Here is a 17,937-nt window from a genome sequence, read left to right as displayed (position 1 = left end):
CCTAGAAGATCCAAACAATTTTATTTCTTATTAACATAATACACAAATAATTAAATCTCCTTATTACAGATTTAGTAAACTAAAGCTAAGAAAATGTAACTTTCCCAAGGTTAATAAATTAAAAGCTGGTGAGTGACACAGAGGAATCCCAACTAAATGTATGTATATAAAAAGGGCCTCTGTGATGATCTAGAGGGGTGAGATGGGAGGTGGGGTGGGAAGGAAGCTCAGGAGGGAGGAGATATATGTACACTTACAGCTGCTTCACATTGTTGTACAGCAGAAGCCAGGACAACATTGTAAAGGAATTATCCTCCACTTAAAAATAAAAATAAATAAATACAGCATCTATTTTCTTTTTACTAATGACTAGAATATGAAACGGAGAAGCTGATGGCACCCCACTCCAGTACGCTTGCCTGGAAAATCCCATGGAGGGAGGAGCCTGGTAGGCTGCAGTCCATGGGGTCGCGAAGAGTCCGACACGACTGAACGACTTCACTTTCACTTTTCACTTTCATGCACTGGAGAGGGAAATGGCAACCCACTCCAGTGTTCTTGCCTGAAGAATCCCAGGGAAGGGGGAGCCTAGTGGGCTGCCGTCTATGGGGTCGTACAGAGTCAGACACGACCGAAGCGACTTAGCAGCAGCAGCAGCAGCAGAATATGAAAGGGCTTCCCTGGTAGCTCTGCTAGTAAAGAATCCACCTGCAGTGCAGGAGATCTGGTTTGACTCCTGTGTCCAGAAATCCCCTGGAGAAGGGATAGGATACCCAACTATTCTTGGGCTTCTTTGGTGGCTCAGACAGTAAATAATCCACCTTCAATGAGAGACACCTGGATTTTACCCTCGTGGGAAGATCCCCTGGCGGAGAGCATGGCAACCCACTACATTATTCTTGCCTGGAGAATTCCATGGACAGAGGAGCCTGGTAGGTTATAGTCCATGGGGTCACAAAGGGTCCGGCACAACTGAGTGACTAAATATAGCACAATCCCCCAGAATTTTTTTAAAGAAACTTCTTTTACAATACAAAAATTGTGGTATATGAATAAGGCATTACATAAGACATGTATAGGTATAGGAAAAGTTCTAAGTTCTTTATTGTCATTCAGTTGCTAAGTTGTGTTCGACTTTGTGATACCATGGGCTGCAGCATGCCAGGCTTCCTTGTCCTTCACTATCTCCTGGAGTTTGCTCAAACTCATGTGCATTGAGTGAATTATGCCATCCAACCATCTCATCCTCTGTCACCTCCTCCTCCTTCTGCCTTCAATGTTTCCCATCATCATGGTCTTTTCCAATGAGTCAGTTCTTCGCATCAGGTGGCCAAAGTATTGGAGTTTCAGCTTCAGCATCAGTCCTTCCAATGAATATTCATGGTTGATTTCCTTTAGGATTGACTGATCTCCTTGCATTTCAAGAGACTCTCAAATGTCTTCTCCAACACCATAATTCAAAAGTATCAATTCTTCCGTGCTCAACTTCCTTTATGTTCCAACTCTCACATCCATACATGACTGCCAGTAAAACCATAGCTTTGATTATATGGACCTTAGTTGGCAAAGTAATGTCTCTGCTTTTTAAAATGCTGCCTAGTCTTGCCATAGCTTTTCTTCCAAGGAGCAAACATCTTTTAATTACATGGCTTCAGTCACTGTCCACAGTGATTTTGGAACCCAAGAAAATAAAATCCATCACTGTTTCCACGTTTTCCCCATCTATTTGCCATGAAGCAATGGGACTGGATGCCACAAACTCAGTGTTTTGAATGCTGAGTTTTAAGACAGCTTTTTCTACTTTCCTCTTTCACCCTTCTTACTTAGTCTAGAATTCTTTTTCTTTTTTTGAATTTCAGTATAATGCTGTTAGTTTTGCAAGATCTGTCTGTTTTTATATCTCCATTCTCTTCTACTTTATAAAATTTATGAAATAAAATGAAATTCATGAATATCTGAGAGCAGGGGGAAGAAGTTTGCATTTTATAGCTTGCTCCCTTACTGGAATCTATGACTAGCAGCAGAGAACAATAGATTATTATTACATTATATCAAGCAGTGATATTTAAAACTAATATTTTCATTCTTTCTGGTAGCAGCAAAATTCTGAGTAGTTTGTACTTGAAGCTTATGTTTCATATGAATTGCCATCAATCTAATATTAAATATGTTTTAAATTTAAGAATAAAGTAGGAAAAGCCTCAGAAATGGAGTGCTGCTATACTATAAATCACTGATGGAACATATTTGATTGTTGTAGTTTTCAAATGATGGAAGGCAACTAGTCTGTTTTAGTACTGCTTGATATTGGCATGATAGCAATAGACAATTGCATTTTTTATGGTCCCATTATTGTTAGTATTTCAGCAATCAATACCATCAGCCAATGTCCTGAGCTGGTGGCAAAATGGAGTCAATAATCCTGCCACATGCTTTTGTTTTAGGAAATGCACCCTTTTATCTCCTAATTAAAGGCCACTCATTCTCATTTGCATTCCCTAGACATGCAGGAATAGTCAAGAAGGATAATAAAGCAACTTTAAGGTTGATCTGCAGTAACTGAATCATATTTCAATTAGGACATAGACTATAGGTTATTCTTTTTCAAGAAAATCTCATGAAAAATAGTTTACTAAAAAACTAAGAAATTATTTATATCACAGGTATTTTCTTTGATTTTATATTTACTAACTGTAATTCTCTCCCTCTAAGGCATTTAAAATCTAATTCGCCTAATGGAAAATCCATGTTCCCCAGCTATTATGGGAAGCATATCAATCTCAATAATCTTGCTTTCTCTAATTCTGTTTTTTTTTTTTTTAACTAAAATGTGACATTTTAATAAGTCACTAAATGCTATCATATTGAATTTTATTCTTTGTAAACATTACATTCTAGGAAGAAAAGATTATCATACTTTGACAGTTTGGGTGGTTTCTAAAAAAAATTATGGCATTTGTTTAGCTATTATTGAAGTATCTTGTTTCTGATGGATTTCAGTATATTCTTTCCTGTGACTTTCAAGCAGACTTAATTAAAAGAGCTGCAGTTAATGCCAACAGTTAAAGCTAACCTAATCAGGAATAGCTGTCAATAAGAGAGACCAGTTGAAGTTTATAAGCCAAACTTCTCACAGCTAAAAGGGTTCACCTAAATCTATAGTGTATAGTTTATTATCTTTTATTGAAAGAAATATAGTTAGTGGTTTACACAATTTTATCTGTTTTAACTGACTTCAAAATAAAGGTTGTATTAGACAAACACTAAAGGTTTAACAATAGGGAATTCAAAGTTAGGAAATATCAAGGTTAATATTCTAAAAGTGAGAATCACTATGTAAACTGTCAACAGCATTTTTAACAAAGTCTCCTACACATAGAAACATTTACTGCTTTTGAATGATTCCATAAATTCTTCCTGTTAGCCTAGATTTCTTAGGTGCTTATGCTATTTCACTGGTGCTCAATAAGTCAAAAACAAGGTGTGTATTGGCTCGGATGACTAATAAATTTTCAGGGATAACTGAGGTTTTTGTTACCATAATGTAATTGTGGATCTATTTGTGGAACCTAGAAGAGTCACTGGGATTCTCCTGATTACTGCCATGTCTAAAATCAAACATTAAGAAGTACAACTCGATAAAGTCAGGACAACTAAATATTGTAGACCTCTCAGGAGTGAATTGAACTTAAAATGAGTTTGAAAGAAAATCATGATCAACTGAGGTGCTGTCTGAGGGCCAAGGAGGCATGCATGCATGCTACATCGCTTCAGTCGTGTCGGACTCTGTGCAACCCTAAGGACAGCAGCCCACCAGGCTCCTCTGTCCATGGAATACTCTAGGCAAGAATACTGGAGTGGGTTGCCATTGCCTTCTCCACCAAGGAGGCATAAATGGTAGAAAAAGGAAACGACAGGGCTTCCCTGGTGGCTAAGTGGTGCAGAATTCACCTGCCAATGCAGGAGACATGGATTCGATCCCTGGTCCTGGAAGATCCGACGTGTCTGGGAGAAACTAAGCCTTCACACCACACTAATAAGCCTGTGCCTTAGAGCCCAGGAACCAAAACTACCAAAGCCTATGAGCGCTAGAACACATGTTTGCAATAAGAGAAGCTGTCACAATGAGAAGACCACACACCACAACTAGAGACTGGCCCACGCCCACTGCAAAGACTGGCACAGCCAAAAATAAACAAACAAATAAATAAAGTTATATACTAAAAAAAGAAAAAGGAAGTGTTACTTACAGTTTTAAGGGAAATAATAGAAATGAAGCGGTAAGGAATTTAGCAGGTGTGTGTGTGTGTGTGTGTGCTTGAGAGAAACAAGGACAGAGAAAGAGATCATATATGCCTGTATACTACATTAGCCTGTATATATTGGCTAATTATGTCTGTCTCCCTTCTTTTGTCCTGTTATTATGCTTGAAGAGTATGAAGGATGTTTAAATTTTCAATTTAGTCTGTGTGTCACAAGACTGTAAGAAGTATATGTGGATTTGATAAGGAAGTTTTCATAATACCTGGAGATCCCAAATTATTGAAATTAATCTAGTAGCTGATGAGACTTTGGAGAGAGAGGAAGAGTAGTTATGTTTTAGGAAATATAGTTATGCAATATTAGGCAGAGACATGATGTTTGTTTAGGAGTTTGAGTACTGTGCTGAAATGGATGCAGAAAAATATTTTAAATGTGAACGGAATAGGTCATTTTCCTCTTTCCTCTCAGATGCAATTCTCACTCTTTATTTTTTATCTTTGAGAGTTGAATGTTGCAGTCTGTATTTTCTAGGCTAATTTACCCTATCTTGCTTATTGAATTCCCAGAGGGAATTGACTCTCTGCCAGTTTGAGTTAGCCAATTAAATTCCCAGAGGGAGATGCTATTTCAGGAAGCATCTGTACGTGTGACTGTGGCTTCTCTAAAATGCCACGTGCTTTTGGTTCCTGCTGGACAACAGAGCTTCTTTATTCTTTATTAAGAGCCATGATCTGCTCTTGTCTCTTGAGCCCTGAAATGATAGCCACATTATTGCTAAAACATAGATTGCTTCGCTATTGACTTATCAGTATCTTGGTATCTAAGTAACCAATTTATTAAATTTCTAATCATATGCCTAATCAGGTATGCTAGTAACGATTCTCTCAGTTTTTAATTGTATAAGGAGTTTTGGCTTCTCCATTTATGAAAGTATGGAATTTTGGTTGAGTATGAAATTCTGAGTTGCTGTTGCAATTGTCGTTGCTGTTTTTCTCAACACTTTAAAGATGTCACTATTGTCTTTAGACTTCAGGGTTTCTGATGAGAAGCTGTTTATAAGCTTATCTTTTATCCTGTGAATATAATGTGTTTTTTTTTTTTTTCAAGCTTTCTTCAAAACTATTCTGCTTATCTTTTTTTTTTCTATTTTATTGGAGTATAGTTGATTTATATTGTTGTATTAGTTTCAGATGTACAATAAAGTTATTAAGTTTTACATATACATATATTTACATATACAAGCTTCCCTGGTAGCTTAGACAGTAAAGAATCAACCCACAATGCAGGAGACTTGGGTTAAATTCCTAGATTGGCAAGATCCCCTGGAGAAGGGAATGGCAATCCACTCCAGTATTCTTGCCTGGAGAATGCCATGGATAGACAAGCCTTGTGGACTATAGTCCATGGGTAGCAAAGTTGGACACAAGCGACCAACAAATAATTTCACATATATATATATTTTTTTCTTTTTCAGATTCTTTCCCCATATAGGCTATTACATATTTGACTTTTTTTAACAGTTTGACTTCATTTTGTTTTTGTTGTTATCTTTGTTGTTGTATTGCTGTTGTTTTTTTTTTTTTCTTAGTGCTCTCAGAAATTTGTGGACTTGTGATTTTGTGTCAGTCATTAATTTTTGAAAGTCTCAGATACTTTTTCTTCAATCTCTACTTCTATTTTGTGTCCTTCTGAGATTCTAATTATACATGTTTTAGAATATTCAATATTGTACCACTGCTCTCAGATATTCTGTGTTGCTTACTTCACTCTTCATTCTCTTATTTCATTCTGGATATTTTATGCTTATCTATAGTGTTCCCTTAATGCAGAGTACATCATGGGAAACTGAGCTGGATGAAGCACAAGCTGGAATCAAGATTATCGGGAGAAATATCAATAACCTCGGATATGCAGATGGCACCACCGTTATGGAAGAAAGTGAAGAAGAACTAAAAAGCCTCTTGATGAAAGTGAAAGAGGAGAGTAAAAAGTTGGCTTAAAGCTCAACATTCATAAAAATAAGATCATGGCATCTGGTCCCATCACTTCATGGGAAATAGATGGAGAAACAGTGGAAACAGTGTCAGATTTTATTTTTGGGGGCTCCAAAATCACTGCACATGGTGATTGCAGCCATGAAATTAAAAGACACTTACTCCTTGGAAGGAAAGTTATGACCAATCTAGATAGCACATTAAAAAGCAGAGATATTACTGTTCCAACAAAGTTCTGTCTAATCAAGGCTATGGTTTTTCCAGTGGTCATGTATGGATGTTAGAATTGGACTGTGAAGAAAGCTGAGCACTGAAGAATTGATGCTTCTGAACTGTGGTGTTGGAGAAGACTCTTAAGAGTCCCTTGGACTGCAAGGAGATCCAATCAGTCCATCCTAAAGGAGACCAGTCCTGGGTGTTCATTGGAAGGACTGATGTTAAAGCTGAAACTCCAATACTTTGGCCACCTCATGCGAAGAGCTGACTCACTTGAAAAGACCCTGATGCTGGGAGGGATTGGGGGCAGGAGGAGAAGGGGATGATGGAGGATGAGATGGCTGGATGGCATCACTGACTCAATGGACATAAGTTTGGGTGAACTCCAGGAGTTGGTGATGGACAGAGAGGCCTGGCGAAATGCGATTCATGGGGTCACAAAGAGTTGGACATGACTGAGCAACTGAACTGAACTGAATTCTTGTGTTCCCTAGTTCTTTTCATCTATGTCAAGGGTGGTGATGAAAGTACTGAAAATCCTTTTTACTAAGTTTTTTTTTTCCCCTAATATTCCAACTTGATTTTCACATGGGTCCATATATTTTCTGAGATCACCCATCTAATATTGCATGCTGACACTTTTCCTTTAGGAACTTAACATACTAATCATAGTTATTTACAATTCATTTTCAAATAATTTCAATATTTGTTTTATCTCTTATTTTCATTCTGATGATTGCATTGTCTCTTGGAAGTTTTGTTTTTTTTGGTCTTTCATACATTTCGTAATATTTTATTGAAGGAAGATAATTCATATAGGTCAACAGAAATGGAGATAGTTTCTAACGTCTGGAAACAAGTAAATCTTTCCTTTTGCTAAGCCTTAAGTGAAGTTATGTTTTATTAGTTAGAACTTGAGCCAAGACTAACTTTTTCTTGCTCAGATAGCCCTCAATGCATTAAAGTCTTCATGCAGTTCTGCCATCCTGCACATTGTGTTCATCAACTCACCAACTAATGAGCTATTCTAGTTGAACTCTTTTATATCTAGTTGTATCATACAAGTGTATGCTCATGGCTCCTACACCACACCCACGCCACACAGTCACCTGTCTCTCCATAGACTTTAGGCCAAATTAAGGCCTTGTGACCTCTATTCTTTGATATACTCAACAAATCATAAAGTTGATGTCTGTCTAGTTATATTTTCCCTAAGTAGCAACCCTATTTCCTGCTCTCTGCATCTTTGAGCAGAAGTCATGCCCTCCTTGTGGGGATTTTCCTGATTCAGGGATCAAACCCATATCTCATGTCTCCTGCTTGGCAGGCAGGTTCTTTACTACTAGTGCTATCTGGGAAGCCCAATTTGCAGTGGTGGCTCAGACAGTAAAGAATCCACCTGCAATGCAGAAGACACAGGTTCCATCTCAGAGTCAGGAAGACCCAATGGAGAAGGGAATTGAATTCCCTTCAAGGCAACCCTCTCCTGTAGTCTTGCTTTGAGAATTCCATGGACATAGAAGCCTGGTGGGCTATAATCTATGGGGTCACACAAAATCAGACATGACTGAGCAGCTAACACATTATTTTCTTCTGAAATCGTTTTAGATTTTATAAACCATTTTTTTTTCATACAGAAAAGAAATCCCCCTCTCTGTCTCTATCTCTCTCTCAGAAAAAGCCATTCATTGTAATAAAATCAATAAGACACAATAATTTCAATTCCTGGAACTTTTGCTATTTGTTAGAGCTAGTACTTTAGGTAAGTCATTTTACTACTTTGAAACTAGTATGGAGTTAATAGCAACATATTTGTAATGGAAATAATAATAAATTTAATGACCTTTCTGTAGATTTAGTGGTAAATTATTAAACCTTATTTTGGGCACTCTAAAATGCTACACAAATTCAAAAATGTATCATATCTAATATTTACTTGAGCATAGTTACTTATATACTGTAACAATTGTTCCTCACTCTATATGTGCTGCACTCTATAAAGTGCTGCACTCTATATGTCAGCAAATTTGGAAAACTCAACAGTGGCCACAGGACTGGAAAAGGTCAGTTTTCATTCCAATCCCAAAGAAAGGCAATGCCAAAGAACGCTCAATCTACTGCACAATTGCACTCATCTCCCATGCTAGTAAAATAATGCTCAAAATTCTCTAGGCCAGGCTTCAGCAATACATGAACCGTGAACTTCCAGATGTTCAAGCTGTTTTTAGAAAAGGCAGAGGAACCAGAAATCAAATTGCCAACATCCTCTGGATCATTGAAAAAGCAAGAGAGTTCCAGAAAAACCTCTATTTCTGCTTTATTGACTATGTGAAAGCCTTTGACTGTGTGGATCAGAATAAACTGTGGAAAATTCGAAAGAGAGCATGTGTACACCCATGGGGGATTCATGTTGATGTATGACAAAACCAATACAATATTGTAAAGTAATTAGCCTCCAATTAAAATAAATAAATTTAAAACAAAATAAATTAATAAATATAAAATTACAAAATAATGATTTGGAAAACAGAAAAGAGTAGAACTAATAGATCCAAGGGCTTCCCTGGAGGCTCAGATGGTAAAGAATCTGCCTGCAATGTGGGAGACCAGGGTTCGATCCCTAGGTTGGGAAGATCCCCTGGAAGAGGGCATGGCAACGCACTCTAGTATTCTTGCCTGGAGAATTCCATGGACAGAGGAGCCTGGCGGGCTGCAGTCCATGGTTTCACAAAGAGTTGAACACGACTAAGTGACTAAGCACAGCCAGCACAATAAATCCAAAAGCAGGTTATTTGAAAAATACAACAAAATACATAAACCATTAGTTAACTTTAAAGCTTTGAAAAAGGAGAAATGGCTCAAGTGGTAAAGAATCTGCCAGCCAATGCAGGAGCATGCAGGAAACACAGTTTCAATCTCTGGGTTGGGAAGATACCCTGGGGGAGGAAATGGCAACCCATCCTGGGATAATCCCATGGACCGAGGAGCCTGGCAGGTTACAATCCAGAGTTGTAATAAGTCGGATGCAATTGAAGAGACTGAGCATGCAAGCACACACAATTACAAGAGAGAAATTGCATTAAAGGGGATAAACCATTAGCTAAGTTACTATTTAAAAAGAGAAAAACCAAAAATAAGAGGAAAATCACATAGAAACAGAGAGAACAATTTTTAAGAAAAAAGGACTTTGTGCAACTCTGTGCAGGTAAACATGAAAACTTAGAAGAAATGGGTATGTTTTCAGGCAAAGAGAAGCTTCCAAAATTGATCCTAATAGAGACAGAAAGTCTAAACAAGCTAATTATTATAAAAGAAATGAAAAGGCTAAAGAATTATTGCATAAAAACTAACACACAAAGAATCATTAAGTCAAATGTTTTCATAAAGAGATTTCACATAATCTTTAAACGCCAAATAATTTCGTTGTTACTTAAATTACTTCAAAGCGTCTCTTTTTAGGAAGCACATATAATCTTAATCTCCATGCCTGATGAAGACTGCCAGATTTTTATTTCAGTACATTTCAATTTATTTGGAATACATTTCAAAGATTTTTAGTCCAATAAAAGAAAACCATAGGCCATTTTCACTTAAGAATTTACTTATCTATTTATCCATGTCTTGGTTATTGTTAATTATGTTATGACTAATACTGAGGTACAGACAGAGCTTCAAGATAGTGTTTCAGTGTCCTTCAAATACATACCCAGAGGTGGGATTTCTGGGTCACCTGGTAGTTCAATTTTTCATTTTTTGGGGAAGCTCTGTAGTTTTTTCCATGCTGGCTATGCCAAGTTACACTCCCACCAATACTACACAAGTATTTTCTATTCTCTAAATCCTTGCCGGCAATTTTTTTAATCTGATTTTTTCTTTTTCTTTTTTTGATAATAGCCATTTTGAGAGGTATGAGGTGATATCTTACTGTGGTTTTGAAGTGCATTTCACTGATGATTAGTGATGTTGAGTATGTTTTCAAAGATAATAGATGTATATTATAGTCCTTGAGCAATAAATTAATACAGAAAGTCCCTAGGAATACTAACTCCAAACTAGTAAAACATATTAAGATATCTAAAAAATTAAGAAAATACACTGAAATATTATGATTGTATTAAGTGTGTTCCTTATTGTGTAATATTATTGTATGAAGTGTGTTTGAGAATTGTGAAAAAAGCCTTTGCTTTATCTATTATGATTCTACTATAGATACTTTTTAATCTAATAAATATACATGGTAAAAATATATAAAAAAAAATTCTAAAAGAGATGGGAATACCAGACCACCTGATCTGCCTCTTGAGAAACCTGTATACAGGTCAGGAAGCAACACTTAGAACTGGACATGGAACAACAGACTGGTTCCCAATAGGAAAAGGAGTATGTCAAGGCTGTATATTGTCACCCTGCTTATTTAACTTATATGCAGAGTACATCATGAGAAATTCTGGGCTGGAGGAAGCACAAGCTGGAATCAAGATTATCAGGAGAAATACCAATAACATCAGATATGCAGATGACACCACCCTTATGGCAGAAAGTGAAGAGGAACTAAAGAGCCTCTTGATGAAGGTGAAAGAGGAGAGTGAAAAAGTTGGCTTAAAGCTCAACATTCAAAAAACTAAGATCAGGGCATCTGGTCCCATCATTTCATGGGAAATAGATGGGGAAACAGTGTCAGACTTTATTTTTGGGGGCTCCAAAATCACTGCACATGGTGATTGCAGCCATGAAATTAAAAGACATTTGCTCCTTGGAAGAAAGTTATGACCAACCTAGACAGCATATTAAAAACCAGAGACATTACTTTGCCAACAAAGGTCCATCTAGTCAAGGCTATGGATTTTCCAGTAGTCATGTATGGATGTGAGAGTTGGACTATAAAGAAAGCTGAGCGATGAAAAATTGATGCTTCTGAACTGTGGTGTTGGAGAAGACTCTTGAGAGTCCCTTGGACTTCAAGGAGATCCAACCAGTCCATCCTAAAGGAGATCAGTCCTGGGTGTTCATCGTAGGGACTGATGTTGAAGCTGAAACTCCAATACTTTGGCCACCTGAGCTGACTCATTGGAAAAGACCTTGATGTTGGGAAAGATTGAGGGCAGGAGATGAAAGGGACGACAGAGGATGAGATGGTTGGATGGCATCACCGACTCAATGGACATCTATTTGAGTGGACTCCAGGAGTTGGTGATGGACAGGGAGGCCTGGCATACTGTGGTTCATGGGGTAGCAAAGAGTCAGATGTGACTGAGCAACTGAACTGAACTGAACTGAATAGTTCCTCAAAGAACCTCATCTTCTAGTCTTCATCATGCACATTTTTTATGAAGGGGTAAGACTAGATAAGCATCTGTTAATAAATATCCAACAGTCCCATGGAAATTTTCTCTGAAAATTAAGAATTCCCTAGTCAAATAATTTTGAAAATCCCTTCCTAAAGTATCGACATTGTGGTATTTTTCAAGGGACATTAAATGTTAAAATTGTGAGCTAAATAAACACATTTAACTTTGTTTAAATTGTATTTGAAAAAAGAACATTTATATATGTTTTAAAATATGCAAATATACTGGTCTTAAATGTGTTCAAGTGTATGAATTATTATTATTCACTAGATGTTTAAAATAAATGATCTTCAAGGTCATCTTTAAAGCTAGTATTTGAAGTATCTATGATACTTTTCCAGTTATTACTAGTTGTGTCCTGCAGTATTTTATATTTAAATATATATGTAGATGTCATTTATGCTACTGCTACTGCTGCTGCTAAGTCACTTTAGTCGTGTCCGACTCTGTGTGACCCTATAGACAGCAGCCCACCAGGCTCTGCTGTCCCTGGGATTCTCCAGGCAAGGACACTGGAGTGGGTTGCCGTTTCCTCTTCCAATGCATGAAAGTGAAAAGTGAAAGTGAAGTCACTCAGTAGTATCCGACTCTTAGTGACCCCATGGACTGCAGCCTACCAGGCTCCCCTGTCCATGGGATTTTCCAGGCAAGAGTCCTGGAGTGGGGTGCCATTGCCTTCTCCAGATGTCATTTGTAGTTCTCACTAAATGACATAACAGTGCTTCCCCAGTGGCTCAGCAGTAAAGGATGCACCTGCAAGTCAGGAACCTCAGAAGATGCAGGTTTGATTCATGGGTTGGGAAGGTCCCCTGGAGATGGACATGGAAACCCACTCCAGTATTCTATCTTGGAAGATTCTATGAAGAGAGGAGTCTGGTGGGCTACAGTCCACTGGGGCCCCAAAGAGTTAGTCAGGACTGAAGCGACTTAGCATGCATACACACGTGCAAATGATATAACATTTACTAATATGGGCTAGCAAATTATTACAGAAATTCTGAGAATCACACACATTTGTTTGCAGAAAAGATGACTCCTAGAAAATGCAACTGTATTTAATTTGACAGTGTGTGCTTAAAGTGTCTTAGGGTTTTGAAAGAGTAAAGAAAAATATTTTGGAAAAAAGCAATATAATTGCAGGAAGAATAATATCTTCAAATCTAGGACACAAAATACATGGGGATATGAAGAGGCTCCCCAGTGGCTCCGGAGTAAAGAGTCCACCTGCAATGCAGGAGACACAGGAGACTGGGATTCGATCCCTGACTCAGGGGAGGGCATGGCAACCCCCTGCAATATTCTTGCCTGGAGGATCCCATGAACAGAGAAGCCTGACATACCACAGTCCATAGGTCGCAAAGACTGAAAGAACTGAAGTGACTTAGCCCGCATGAAGAGGCAATAATTGAAATAGCCTGTGATCGTGAGGGATATAGAGCACATAGTATTTTAAGGGGACAGATGTGTTTCAATTAAAGCAAGACTATTAAAGGAACTTTGTAAAAATGTATACAGATATAGAGATTTTTTATGAGAAATATGGCTGATGACAAAGAGGAAATGTTTGTTATGGGCAAAAATGGCATTGATGTGGTCACATCTGGGAGTTGTACAGAGTACTATGAGGATAAGTATCTGTGAAAATTAACAGTCAGGGCCTTTACACTTCTGATGTGACTGACTTTAGCTGGGATATTAAATCAAAATTGGGTTTTAACTGTTAGTTCTGGGGAAAGATGTAAACAAGCAGTTAAAGTCAAATTTCAGAAAATCAGCTGGAAGGTATGGTGTAATGGGCATACATTCAGTCGTTCAATGCAAGATTGTCTTTGTCCCATGATTAGGTGTTTTTTTGTGGGACAGGTCTTTAAGGAAGCTAACTGAACCCTGACAACTTGGGAGGGGTTATCTCAACAAGATTGAAGGTAAATAAAAACACTTGTACTTGGTTTTTCCCATAGTAGCATTATTTCATTGTCATTAAAGAGTGAATATCTATTTTCCTTTTAGTAAGATGAGAATTATGTTAACTGGATCAGTTAGGACATTTCTGGCAGAAACTCTGACATGCTTGTTAACCAATAAGGAGAATTTCTACCTCCAATTATAATTCCACAGGTAAGACATACTCACAGATTGGTTGATTCTGTGTGTAAGCAGAAGCATCAGAAAGCCATATTTTATTTAGTACTCCTTTCTTACATTTTCTGTGGGTTAACCTTGTAATAAGATTAATTTACTTTAGAGTAATAAATTGGTTGTCATCACCAACTTGGGAAATGTGTTATTTTGTTCTTATCCATAAAGAGAATAGTTTTGCTTTGTTTCTATTTTCCAAAAGCCTTGAAAGAGACTTTCTCATTTTTTTTTATATCTATCCATAATTCTGGTGGATTGAATAATGGAGTTAACCCCAATGCTAGAGGCATGAGTTATGTATCATTTGGCAACCCACTCCAATATTCTTGCCTGGAAAATCCCCATGGACAGAGGGGCCTGATGGCCTACAGTCCATGAGGTTGCAAAGAATAGGACCAACCAAGCAACTAAGCACAGTACACACAACATATAGTACCATTATTGTAAATTATTGAGCACTAAGTAATCTTATTATTTATTATTTACTTATTCCAATAAGTAATCTGAAAGTTTAGTGAATGTTTAGTAGTGTGAGTTAATTTTAATGAGAAGAATTACTTTACTTATTGCGAATTTTGTGCGTTCTTTTTTATCTTTATTTTTTTTAATTTTTTATTTTAAAAGAGAACTCTATGACCGATTCATGTTGATGTTTGGCAGAAATCAACACAATCTTGTAAAGCAATTATCCTTCAATTAAAATAACAAACTTAAAATTAAAAAAGATAAAAAAAGAGAACTCTTAACTCTTCTCAATCAATAACTGATTTTCAATTTGATCATCTTCTAGACTCATTTGTCCAAATATTATTCAGTCACTCAGTTATGTCTGACTCTTTGTGACCACATGGAGTACAACACACCAGGCTTGCCTGTCCTTAACCATCTCCTGGAGTTTGCTCAAACTAATATCCATTAAGTTGGTGATGTCATCCAACCAGCTCATCCTCTGTTGTCTGCTTCTCCTCCTGCCTACAATCTTTCCCAGCATCATGGTCTTTTCCAATGAGTCCCTTCTTTGCATCAGGTGGTGAAAGTATTGAAACTTCAGTTTAAGCAACAGTCCTTCCAATGGATATTCAGGATTGATTTGCTTTAGGATTGACTGCTTGATCTCCTTATCATCCAAGGGACTCTCAAGAGTCTTTTTTAGCACCACAGTTCAAAGGCATTAATTCTTTGGCTCTCAGCCTTTTTTATTGTCCAACTCTCACATCCTTATTTGTCTATATATTTAATAATTCTTTGTTAAAACTGCACTGGGTAAGAATAATGATGTTAGACTTTTGCCCAATGTTTGGCAGATACTTCCATGTTTATTCTCAGTAAATGCCTTTGTGCTAAAAGAATGCAACTCTGAATACTCGAGCTGGATTGAAATATTTACTTGTTTTCTGGATTATTATGGAATAAATAATAGAAATTAAGATACTTATTCTGTGTGATATTTTATGTTATACATTTATCTAAATTCAGCATATTAAAAGTTAAATTTCTGTCTTCAAAATAATTTTGAAGATTAAAATTTTCCTTGCTACTGCTGCTAAGTTGCTTCAGCTGTGTCCGACTCTGTGAGACCCCATAGATGGCAACCCACTAGGCTCCTCTGTCCCTGGGATTCTCCAGGAAAGAATACTGGAGTGGGTTGCCATTTCCTTCTCCAATGCATGAAAGTGAAAAGTGAAAGTGAAGTCGCTCAGTCGTGCCCCACTCTTAGCGACCCCATGGACTGCAGCCTACCAGGCTCCTCCGTCCATTGGATTTTCCAGGCAAGAGTACTGGATTGGGTTGCCATTGCCTTCTCCAAAATTTTCCTCTACTATTTCTCAAATCAAATGTATTTGATTAATCCTGATATCCATCAATTTTTTTTTCAAACCAAAACCACATCATAATCAACCTCTTACTGTCTTTATTCATCAAGATTAGTCCATCAAACTCATCCATTGATTCAATAAACATTTGTCCACTAGCCTAAGGTGTTATACTAGGCAATGGGGTATAAGTCTGGTCTTCATGAAAATGCAGTTTAGTTTGGAAGATATAAGGTGAACAAGTATTCATAAGTGTGAAGTATAATTTATATTAAGTGCATAGATTTTAAGCAAAAAATTCAGTGAGTCTTGCTAAATGCATTCATTCATGTAAACCACACTTGGATCACATTTGTTATAATCACTTCCCTTATTCAAAAAAGTCTCCAATATACTATCCAACCAAATTATCACCTTCACTCTCTGAAATGACTGCAACTCTTCTAATTTCTAGTTCAGAGGATAATGTTTCCTGTTCTTAAACTTTACATAAGTGGAATTATATCACTTATGTTCCCACCAGTAATATATGGTCTACATTCTTACTGTTATTTAGTGATGTCAGTCTTTCTTATTATTTATTTCTTATAGTTGGTTTCACATGGTATCAAAATGTAGTTTCAGTGTTTATTTTCCTGATACCAGTGACACTGATAATTTTTTTAATGTGTTGGTTATTCCTATATCTTCTTTTGTGAGGTGACTTTTGAGTCTTTTGCACATTTTTAGGGGAGTCTTTTGTTTTCATATTAGTATGTTAGGACTTATTTTCTATATCATTTGCCCCATGTCAGACACATACACATATACACACACACATATATATGTATGTATAAAGTTTATTAACATTTTAAATGAGCTAGGCTTGTTACACATACACCAGCTGACACTATATGACTTGGCTCAAATATAACTTTATATGATATTAGGCTTAAAATTGAATATAGAAATGAATAGCTAATTGAGAGAATTAAAATTAGGTTAAAATTTAACTCATTAAAATATCTAGACCTATTGAATATATAACAGTATACTATATATATTGAAGAAAGAACCTTATTGCTAGTAAAGAAATAAACCACTTTTTGGAGATAATTTCTATTTTGTACATCCATAGAAAATGTCTATGTTTTCTTCTTAAAAACAACTATACTTACCAGAATTAATCATTTTATGTTCAACTTATGAACACATTGCAGAATGATCTCATATTGAAAGTTCTTGACACATCATTAATTATAATTTTCCTAATAACTTAGCTGTAATTTATTACATGTTAGATTTCAATTGCTTTGGTTGCTATTGTTATCATTTTTACTTTTATGGTAAATCTTGTATTTTAACAAGTTTTCAAATTGCAATTTGAAATTGCAAACTTTACAGTTGGCTGATGTGTTCTTACAAATTAATTATACTGTTCAAGAAAATTGCTTAGACATAGAAAACTGACAAAATGTATTTTGGTTTCTAGATACAAATCACACAGTAACATGTCTAGAGGGGTGAGAGAGTCAGCAAACATTGTTTCTCAAAGAGAAAATAAGAAAAAAGAAAGGAAATGAAAGCAAAACATCATAAAAATCCTTTACATATTTTACAATTTCCTCATAGACCCACCCTTCATAATTATGAGGTTCAGTTCAGTTCAGTCGCTCAGTTGTGTCTGACTCTTTGCGACCCCATGAATCACAGCATGCCAGGCCTCCCTGTCTATCACCAACTCCCGGGGTGCTTTCAAACTCATGTCCACGGAGTAGGTGATGCCATCCAGACATCTCATCCTCTGTCATCCCCTCTTCCTCCTGCCCCCAATCCCTCCCAGCATCAGAGTCTTTTCCAATGAGTCAACTCTTCGAATGAGGTGGCCAAGGTACTGGAGTTTCGGCTTTAGCATCATTACTTCCAATGAACACCCAGGGCTGATGTCCTTTAGAATGGACTGTGTTGGATCTCCTTGCAGTCCAAGAGACTCTCAAGAGTCTTCTCCAACACCATGTTGACAAACGTGAATTCAGAGCTTTATGCTTTGAAGGACTCTGCCTGCCAATGCATGAGACATGGTCTCGATCCCTGCATCGGGAAGATCTTTTGGAATAGGGAATGGTAACCCACTTCAGTATTCTTGCCTGGAAAAATTCCATGGACAGAAGTGTCTGGTGGTTT

This window comes from Bos grunniens, chromosome 15 (genome assembly GCF_055505025.1).
Source record: "Bos grunniens cultivar Pamir isolate PY7600 chromosome 15, Bosgru_T2T1.0, whole genome shotgun sequence".
Classification (NCBI taxonomy): domain Eukaryota; kingdom Metazoa; phylum Chordata; class Mammalia; order Artiodactyla; family Bovidae; genus Bos; species Bos grunniens.
The sequence above is the reverse complement of the archived record's forward strand: the minus strand, read 5'-3'. Positions refer to the sequence as shown.